We start from the raw sequence: 11,250 nt of genomic DNA, 5'->3' as shown, positions 1-11,250 counted from the left end.
TTCTTCCTTTCTGATTGTTGTTGTCTGATTGCTGTTGCAAGGACTTCTAGTACTATGTTGAATAATGATGGCGAGAGTGGGCATCCTTGTCGTGTTCCTGATTTTAAGGGAAAGGCTTCCAGTTTTTCCCCGTTGAGAATGATATTCACTCTAGGCTTTTCATAGATGGTTTTTATGAAATTGGGGAATGTACCCTGTATCCCTACACTCTGAAGTGTTTTGATCAGGAAGGGATGCTGTATTTTGTCAAATGCTTTTTCTGCATCATTGAGGATCATATGGTTCTTGACTCTTTTCTTGTTGATATGATCTATCACACCGATCGATTTGTGAATGTTCAACCACCCTTGCATCCCAGGGATGAATCCCACTTGGTGATGATGGATAATCCTTTTACTGCACTGTTGGATCCTATTAGCTAGGATCTTGTTGAGAATTTTGGCGTCCATATTGATCATGGATATTGGTCTGTAATTCTCATTTTTGATGGGATCTTTGCCTGGTTTGGGGATCAAGGTAATACTGGCCTCATAGAATGAGTTTGGTAGTTTTCCTTCTGTTTCTATTTTTCGAGACAGCTTCAGGAGAATAGGTATTATTTCTTCTTTGAATGTTTGGTAGAATTCCCTGGGGAATCAATCAGGCCCTGGAGTCTTATTTTTCGGGAGGTTTTTGATCACTGCTTCAATCTCTTCATAATTAATTGGTCTGTTTAAAAAATCAATTTCTTCCTGTTTCAGTCTTGATAGTTTATAGGTTTCCAGGAAGGCATCCATTTCTTCCAGGTTGTTTAATATATTGGCGTAACAGTGTTGATAAAAGTTTCTAATGATCCTTCCTATTTCATTGGTGTTGGTTGTGATCTCTCCCCTTTCATTCATAATTTTATTAATTTGGGTCCTTTTTCTATTCTTTTGAATAAGTCTGGCCAGTGGCTTATCGATCTTATTTATTCTTTCAAAGAACCAGCTTCTAGTTTTGTTGATCTGCTCTACTGTGCTCCTGGTTTCTAATTCATTGATCTCTGCTCTAATCTTGATCACCTGCCTTTTTGTGTGTGGTTTAGGCCTGTTCTTCTGTTCCTGTTCCAGCTTCTTGAGGTGAAAAAATAAAAACTGCATTTTAGATTTTTCTATCTTTTGAGTGAGACTTGGATGGCTATGTATTTTCCCCTTAGGACTGCCTTTGCAGTGTCCCATAGATTTTGGACTGATGTGTTTTCATTTTCATTGGTCTCCAAAAATTGTTTAAATTGATTTTTGATTTCCTGGTTTATCGAATCATTCTTGAGCAGGATGGTTCTTAGTTTCCAAGTGTTTGAGTTTCTTCCAAATTTTTCCTTCTGATTGAGTTCCAGTTTCAAAGCATTGTGGTCTAAGAATATGCAGGGAATAATCTCAGTTTTTTGGTATTGGTTGAGACTTGTTTTGTGACCCAGTATATGGTCTATTCTGGAGAAAGTTCCATGTGCATTCGAAAAGAATGAGTATTCTGCTGTTCTGGGGTGTAGTGTTCTGTATAAATCAATGAGGTCTATCTGGTCCAGTAAGTCATTCAAAGCTCTTGTTTCTTTGTTGATTTTCTGCTTAGGTGATCTGTCTATTGCTGAGAGCAGAGTATTGAGGTCCCCTAATATTAACGTATTATTATCTATATGTCTCTTTATTCTGGTTCAGAGTTGGCTTGTGTATCTAGCTGCTCCCCTCTTAGGGGCATAGATATTTAAAATTGTCATATCCACTTGTTGGATACATCCTTTAAGAATAATATAGTGTCCTTCTGTATCTCTAACTACAGTCTTTAGCTTAAAATCTAATCTGTCTGATATGAGAATTGCTATCCCAGCTCTCTTGAGGTCCATTGGCATGAAAAATGGTTTTCCATCCCTTCACTTTCAGTCTTGATGTATCTTTAGGTTCAAGATGAGTCTCTTGTAGACAGCATATGGATGGGTCATGTCTTTTTATCCAATTTGCAACCCTGTGTCATTTTATGGGAACATTTAGGCCATTCACATTGAGAGTGATTATTGAGAGATATGATTTTAATGATGTCATGTTGCCTGTGAAGTCTTTGTTTCTGTAGATTGTAAATTTCTATTCTGTATCACTCTTGGGGCCTTTTTACTTTTATAGAACTCCCCTTAATATCTCTTGTAGGGCTGGCGTGGTGGTCACAAATTCCTTCAGTTTCTGCCAGTCTTGGAAGGTCCTTATCTCTCCATCAATTCTGAATGACATCCTTGCTGGATAAAGTATCCTTGCCTGCATGTTCTTCCCATTTAGAGCTTTGAAAATATCTTGCAACCATTCCTGGCCTGCCAGGTGTCTGTAGACAGGTCTGACGGTATTCTGATATTCTTCCCTCTGTACGTAAGGATTTTCTTCCCCCTAGCTGCTTTCAATACTGTATCCTTGGATCTAACCTTTGCAAATTGCACTATGATGTGACGTGGTGTGGGTCTGTTCTCGTTGACCTTGGGCGGGGTCCTCTCTGCCTCTTGGACATGAATGCTTTTTTCCTTTACAGATTAGGGAAGTTCTCAGCTACAATTTGTTCAAATATCTCTTCTAGACCTCTCTCTTTCTCTCATCCCCCTTGGGGATGCCGATGATTCTGCCATTGGAACGTTTCATTGAGTCAGTAATCTCCCATAATCTACATTCTTGTGATTGGATTTTTTTGAGCCAAGTTTCCGTTTTTACTTTCTCTTCTACCATCCCATCTTCCAATTCACTAATTTGTTCTTCTGCCTCATTTACCCTGGCCATCAGAGTGTCTAGTTTAGACTGCATTTGATTCATAGCATTTTTAATTTCTGTCAGATTCACTCTCATTTCTGCCCTTAGAGATTCTATATTCTCGTTAATATTTTCGCTAATATTTTTTTCAAGCCTTCACATCATCTTGACCATTGTTACTCTGAACTCCATTTCTGACAATTTGGTTATATCCATATCCATCAGTTCTGTGGCAGAGGCCACAGTCTCTGTGTCCTTTCTTTGCTGAGGGTTTCTCCTCGTCATTCTGATGAGCTTAGGTTGCGGGGATGCACAGAGCCCAAATTATTGAGCAGGACCCAGGCAGTGTGCACTTGTTTTATAGGGACCTTAGGGATGTGGACTTCTTGATTTTTCAGCCTGCCTTCTGGGGGAGGGGCCTGCATGCTGATACTCAGGCAACCCTGTTTGGGTAGAGTTGCCCCATCCCCTGTGAGGGGGGATGGGGATGAGCACAACGTGAACTGGTATTTCTGGGCCTTTGTTCTCTGGCGGCTTTCCCTGGTGATTTACTGTGCCTCTTCAGAGAGTCAGAGCAGCAGTGGCCTATCCTAGCCTCTGTCACAGAACAGAGAGATTGCAGTCCACTCTCCACTGAGCTCTCCCTGACACTTTAACTCTGTTTTTGTCGGTGCTGCTAAAAACCCCGCAGGGTCCCAGGATGTGTGCCCCACAGCCACTCTTGCGGCTCTCACTTCCAGGGCTGGCACGTCTCTGTCCTTTGTGCTTCTAACACCGCCAGCCGACTCCGGTTCCCATGCGTGCACCTGAGCTCCCTGTTTCAGTGTGGTTCACGTTTGCTCTGGAACTCTGGTTTTCAGTCTGGTCGCACATGTGCTCCCAAGCTCCAGGTCTCAGTCTGGTTTCTCGGTGGCTACCGGTCATTGAATCCAGGATGATCCCCAGTGCAATGGCTACTGCTTCTCGGCGTCTGAACACGGTGGCTCCCTCCCCCTGCCATTTATCTTCTGATATCTGTGTGCAGATTCACATTTCCCCACTTCGTACCTCAATACTCAGCGCTGGAGATGTTCGTTTTTAGAGATCCAGATGTATCTTCCTATGTCTCAGGCTGATTTCGTGGGTGTTCAGGATGGTCTGGTAGATATCCAGCTCGATTCAGGGGACAAGCTGAAAAAAGCTCCCCTACTCCTCCGCCATCTTTTCCCCCACACCTGAGAATTTTATTATAGTTAATACTTCTGTACTGTTGACATTGGGAAAATATGAAAATATTGCTGAAAATAAATGCACAGGTGTATCAATTTTAGAACATAAAAGAAAAATTGCAAAGAACTTCCTTGTTTTACTTGGCTTTATAAAATTGTTTAATTTATCTTCATAAAATATGCCTAAGATTGTGAATGCAGAGTCAAAGAGGACACAAAATGTTTAACCATCTGGCCAGGTATATTAAAGTTATTTCACCATTTTATAATATTGATATTATTTAAGATTTCCAAATTCATAAACTCACCATTGCAATGGGTTTTGTTTTTGTTTTAAGATGTTTTCCGGGACACCTGGGTGACTCAGTTGGTTAACCATCTGACTCTTGATTTCTGCTCAAGTTATGATCTCAGGGTCCTGAGATCAAGACCCCAGTTGGGCTTTGCACTCAGCATGGAGCCTGCTTAAGATTCTTTCTCTCCCTCTCTCTCTATCCTCCACACTCTATCTCTTAAAAAAAAAAAAAGTTGTTTTCCAATCTAATAGGCAACATTTACTCCTCTGTCTTTTTGTGTTTCATGTGCTTGACATATACAAAGTACTCAATCCGTGAATATACCCTGGATTATTAAGAGTCTTAAAGTATTTTATAAAGTGTTTGAATCGTGTGTTTCTTCTTTGTGATTACCTATCTTTGGCATGTCAAAATAATACACATTCAAACTGTACTGCTTTATTGGTAGGATAAGGTAAAGGGAGAGGCGGTCTGAAATCTGTATGCTAAATAATTGTAAATAATTTCTGAATATTGAAGATTGAATAGCATTAAGAATCTTTGAGACTTTTTCTAGGAATATAGTAAACAAATATTTTAAAATGTATTTTCCGCATTGGAGAGCAGTAAACAATTTTGAGCAAATTAATTTTATTTGAATTTTCATTCTTGAGATTTTGAACTATTTATGAAGGTTTATTGAACTCTTATTATGTACAGAATGTATTTTCACAGAAAGACTGCTTAAATAAGCTAAAACTGCTCTCAGAATGAAATAAAGGAATAGTTAAACTTTTTAGTACTGTTTAAGTACAGTATAAAACTAGAAAATGCAAAGCTTGAAAGCTGATGTTGGTATTTATTAGCAGATGTGTTGATCCTGATAAATAGAGTTCAGTTATTCAATGGCATATAGCACCACTGATGAAGAGAGAAGAGAAATAAAGAGCTCAGCCTGAAAGGAGTTTTTCCTCCAAAATGGGTTACTGTTGCCAATAGTTTTCTTTATTACTTTTGTTATTGAGAAAAAAGTCATTGAATATTTCATTCGCTTTCTTTTCAGTAGATGTTTTGATAGCCCGAGTGTCCCTTTATGGGAAACTCATTTCCTAAAAAAAACGTTTTAAAATAAATCTAAGAGATTTGAAGTCCCCAGGGGTCTTTTTACTTTGTTCTCTAGTTTCTTAGTATTTTATGTGAAATATGTAGTCCTAAAGGCATAATGCTATTTAAAACATGAACTTTCTGGAAACTTCTTAGGGAGGAAATATTCTGATTTTGATTTTCTAAAATTTTATACAAAAGAGGTCATTGCATCTTTGAAATAGTTTGTGTAAGCCAGAGGTGATATAGTGCAATTTTAATGTCCTTATTTTGCTTTTTATATCCTTGTCCAGTTTGTGCCATTTTCTTATCTGTTTGTATTCCAAGAGTAGTATACTATCGTTTAGGTAGTTTTTAACTGTAAAAAGAAACTACAAGCTTGAAATACCTTCTTTTAATAGATTTGCTTGGTTAACTTGGAAGAGTTTGTGTGCTGTTGGCGTTACATTTGTTAATTCTGCCATTTCCAGGTACAGTCAGGGAACTGTTTTGTCTATGTAAACCCCAGTGTCCTGGGGACTTTTTCCTCCATTCCTAAGTGAAGCATAATTGAATCACTTTAGATATCACGAGACTACTTGACCAGACTGTATACCTCAGATGGTTGCTCTAATATATAGTACATTTTCAAATATCAGCAGTTACCTGCTGGAATGAAATGCTAGAAAGTTTAATTTAGTATACTTTTTATTGGTGTTTATTGTACCAATAACAGACTTGAAAACAAAATATTCCAAATTCTACCATTCCATCAACTCAACTACAGTGACAGGTTTGTTCCCTTCCAACTGTTGTCCATTTGCATTCATGAATTTTGCATATTTGTAATCATAGAGTAGGCACAATTGGATTTCATTCAATATTGAAGCAAACAAATTGGCCCTAAACAGCTTTGTTCTCCTGACTCTGGGGTCTTAATATAGGCTGTAGGGAGTTCTCATCGACTCAGCTTCGCCTAAGGCTAAAATATTTTTTTGAAATGTTGAATTATTAAAAAGTACAGCTTATCATTTCACATTCAGAGTTAGAAAATTCACAAAAAATATAAACCATTTCATGAAAACTCTGTTGTTTCTATCAGCAGATGCAACATTTGTTTCAATCATGAAAATGTGAAAACATTGTATGTGACCTTTGTATGTACATTTTAATCTTGTAATACGTTAGCAATAAGGCTCTCTGGGCACCTGTCAGATAAACAAAATTTAATACATATATATTGGCTTCTGAAAATACCTTAGTTTATGTGCGTTATGGTGACCTAAGAACTTGAGGATGCAAGCAAAAATTCCTAACTTATCATAGAGACCTATCCCAGGAAATCTATTAAAACACCTGCCATATCTTTTCCTATTAATGAAAGGGGAGGCCAGAAGATATCAGCCTGAGTTAACTACTAATCAAAGATTGTTCCTGTCCATATATAACACTGACCTTCTAGAAGGTGAGCATAGGTTTATGCAGACTACAGAGCACATCCACATTAATTGTTAACAACTTGACTTAATTTGTAGTTTGTGTATTTTCAACATTAGAAAAACTGTTTAAGATTAAATAAGAATGTTAGTGTAATTCAACAGGTAATATATTTTTCCCAGAAATATTTATTTATAACAGATGTATTTGAAGTAAATCCTCCTGAGGAGCAACCAATTAGAGAGAGTGATAATTCTTCTTGAGACATGACTGAAGTGAAGACATATTTCAACTTTCATTAGTACACTATTTAAGCAGATCAGCCACAACCACTTATGAAAAGATTATATTAGCATTAAGTGGAGAAGCAGCGCTGTCAAGCAGGAGGCTCTGTGGTTCGTCTTGGTATGTTAGCTTTCAGTTGCAGGAAACAGAAAGCTGCCTAGGCAATTACTAGCAGAAAGAGAGTTTATATAAGAGCTTAGATGCTTACCCATCACTTGAAGGACCTCTAGGCCTAACACTCAGAACCACTCAATGCAGAAATATCTTGCCAGGGAGCTTCTGTGTCTGTCTGACTTTAAGAAAATACCACCGTGGCCAAGATCCAGGGACAGAAAGTTACCAGGTTAGCAGCTTCCTCTCAAAAGCACACAGTGAGTAGACACAGGGCTCTGTTGCAAAAAAAAAAAAAAAAAAAAAAAAAAAAAATTGCTGATACTGTGCTGCTCTGCAGCAATAGCCAAAGCAAAGGAGGAACAGTCTCTCCTATAGTTCTACCTTCTAGATCTCACACTACGCATTGAACTGGCAAAACTTTATGCATACTCAAACACTTAAAGGAAAGAGAATCTTGGGAAATGGTTTAACTTTCCAGCCTCTGGAAACAATGTAAATGATGCTCAATGCTAATCCACTGTGCTCAGCGCCCTTGGTGTGCCTTTAATTCCTTTTGGTATCTGAATTTATGTGTACCTATTAGGTAGGCAAATTATATGCTCTGGTTTACTTGGGGCAGTCCTGATGTGTGTCTGTCATCCCAGTATAATTATAAATAGTTCCCCCTTTCACTCTTATTGAGTTCTGTTTTGGAAGATAAATTCCATGTTCACTTTATCTATGTGTATCATACCCTATGGGGTATAAGGAAGAAAGATGAAAATGCCACTAACTGGTCCATGTCTTCTTATTCAGCACTTAGAATAAGGCTGTGAGGAATTATTAGCATATTTACCTTAGTGAATATAAGACCTTAAGAATGTACTAACCAGCCTGCCATGGTCACACAGTGATAAAGCTGGGGTGAATTTAAATTTAAGCCTGTCTGACTTCCAAGGACGTGATTTTTGGTTAATCATGTAGCTCCTTTTTTTTTTTTTTTCTTTAAGACAGGGATGGGGTGAGAGAAAGGGAAAGGGACAGAAGGAGAGGGAGAGAGAGAATCTTAAGCAGGTTCCATGCCCAGTGCACCGCCTGACCTGGGGCTGAATCCCAAGACCCTGAGGTCATGATCTGGGCCAAAATCAAGACTTGGACGCTTAACTGACTGAACCCACCCAGATGCCCCTAATCATGTCGCTTTTAGCTATAATCAATTCTGTGCTGTTGTTTCTGCCAAAGTTATGGACTTTAAGCATTTTATTTTCCTGCATTATTCATTTATTTATTAATTCATTCTACAAGTATTATTTGGGCACCTAATATGAACCAAACATTAACCTGTGCCCTAGGGAAATAGTATTAGACTAAATAGACAAAAATCCTTACCCCTGGCAAGCGTATAAGAGAGAGAGGACATACACTTTTAGGAGAGGGTTGCTATTTAAATTTGGATGGTCACCAATAAAGTTTTATTAGATACACAAAATAGGTCAAATTATCATGAAGGTGTCTATGTTAAGAACATTTAAGGCTAAAAAATGTAAAATATAAACCAGTGGCAAAAGTGAGCTTGGAGGGGAACCTGGGTGGCTCAGTTGGTTAAGTGTCTGCCTTCAGCTCAGGTCATGATCCCAGAGTCCTGAGATGGAGTCCTGCATAGGACTTCTCCCTCTCCCTCTGCCCCTGTTCTTGCACGCATGCTAGGCACTCTCTAATAAATAAATAAAATCTTAAAAAAAAAAAAGTGAGCTTGCAGAGTTTAAAAACACGGAGACCAGTTTAGGTGCCATGGATGAATGAGGGCATGAGTAGGAGGGAAGACACAGGGTGTGTGTATGTGTGTGTGTGTGTGTGTGTGTGTGTGTGTGTGTTGCTGAGGTAACAGCCTTGTGTAACCTAAGGCTTTAGCTTTGAAGTGAGATAGGAAGCTGTTTAGCATACTGGTATATTTTGGCCAACTATAGATATAACCCAATTTATCACCTTGGAAGAGTATTATTCAAAGATAAGCTTTAGAAAAGAAATGGGTAATATTATGCATAGTATCTAACTTGTTTAATCCTCGAGCCCCTCGCCAGTAAAGATAGACTAATAAAAACATGGCAGAGGTTCAATACAATTATAAATGCACTTGCTTAGCACACACTAAGTGCTCAGTGAAGTCAGTTGCTATTAGCTTAAATGAGGAACAATTTTAATCAAGTAAGCAGCATATATTTCTAATTGCATTCACTTTGCTGTTTATGAACCACATAATAGAATTGTTAAATCTTATGCAAGATTTAATCATGCATCCATATATGTACATTTCTAGCCTTAAACTTTTTTAACATGCACAATAGAGTAACCCGCTTTGTTCCAAATATAATGGCTGAAGATATTATTATAAGATTTAGAAGATGATTTACCGACAAAAAAAATTAGGAAATTGATGTTTGGGGTTAGAAATGTATTCTAGACTTCAAATCAAACAGTAACTATTGAGTATCTGTGATGTCTGAAGCTCTGTGTCAGGGACTGACACAGCAAAAATAACTGAGTATATATAAATAAATATAATTAATAGTAATAATTTGTTAGTATTACAGGTGATAAACTTGAAGTTCTCTTTGGGTACTTTGGGAGCAGAAGAAAACATCTTTCCTAGCTTTATCTGAAACTGAAGTCTTATGAATAGAGGTTTTCTGAGGGGTGGATCCCAGCTATCTTCCTTTCATCTATTGACATCCAAAAAGATAGATGTCCAATTCCGAATAGCTGGGAAGTGAGAGAAAGAAAACAACAAAACTTCTGGGTGGGGAGAAAGGAGATATGCTAATTTCCATATAATTGCTTTTTTTAGAAAATGAAAAAAAAAAAAGAAGTACTTCTACAGTGGAGTCCTTAACAATGCGTAGTTTAGGGTACCCTATGAGAGCCTGTATAGGGTCTATTCTCAGTGTGGTTTTTCAAGGATATCATGTGAGAGGAATTTCTTGGTTCCTCATAAATGTAATGTTTACAGGAATTTAAGGTATCTTTCTGATAAACTTATGTGAGGAAAAAGTGGTGCAAGGAAAATGTATCTTGTGAAATGTATTTAATTTTATAGGAACATGCAATACATGAGTTCTGGGTATTGAAGATAATAGCCAACATTCTGAGAGACAAATCATGTTAAAGTCAAGCTTTTCGAAAATTAAATAATAAATTCGAAGAAGCTGATTTAGATGTGTATATGAGGAATTCTTTTCCAAAACATTAAAATAAATATAGATATTGCTTCTACCATATTAGTGAATATATAGCAATTGCCAAGGAACACTTTACAGAGTAGACAAGGAAGCTCATACCATTTTTGTCTTTATGAAGCTAAGATTCTAGGGTGCTGCTAGTGGTGGTAGTAAGGATGTCCTACAACTATATATTAAAACTAGCCTTATATGTCAGCGTCAATTTAGTTCAATAAGTGTATTTTGAATGTGTGAGAGTGCATAAAATCAAAAGATTACTAAATAAAATGGACACTAGTTTTTACCCTTTCATAACGTTGAACTGTAGGATTATAGGCAAGCTATTTCTGTGTGCGTCAGCTTTCATACAGATAAAATAAAGGAAATACAAAACTTTCAGATAATCTTTAGTTCGTTTTGCCTTTTATATTTCTCTCTGTGTATAAAGAAATACGCATGGTATTATGACTACATGTAAAAACTTTAATAATTATGTGAAAATAATGATTGCTAGGATTTCTTTCACATATACCATGTGCTAGACTTTATGATATTTATTCATTCCAACAATCTGATGAATTAAGTACTACTAGATACTAAAAAAGAAAAGACGTACATAAGTTAAGTAATAAGTAAATGCCTCTGCTCTTGGGTCAGAGACTAGACTGGGGTGAAAAATAAACATTCTGTCTATACTAAAACTAACATTCTAGTTAGTTGCCTTTACAAGTACCTATATGTTGATATCTCTCCTGTATATGATGGCTAGATTAGAAATACATATGAGCCTTGCCTTGAAGGTATCCACTATGCTAAGGAAGGAGGGAGGGAGGGACTGAGATATGATATATGATTTATGATTTGTTAACAAACATCTTCATTCAAGCTCCATGAAGAAGAATGCATAACACTA

The sequence above is a fragment of the Ursus maritimus genome, unplaced genomic scaffold, assembly GCF_017311325.1.
Source record: "Ursus maritimus isolate PB19 unplaced genomic scaffold, ASM1731132v1 scaffold_21, whole genome shotgun sequence".
NCBI lineage: Eukaryota > Metazoa > Chordata > Mammalia > Carnivora > Ursidae > Ursus > Ursus maritimus.
This window is presented reverse-complemented; position numbering follows the sequence as displayed.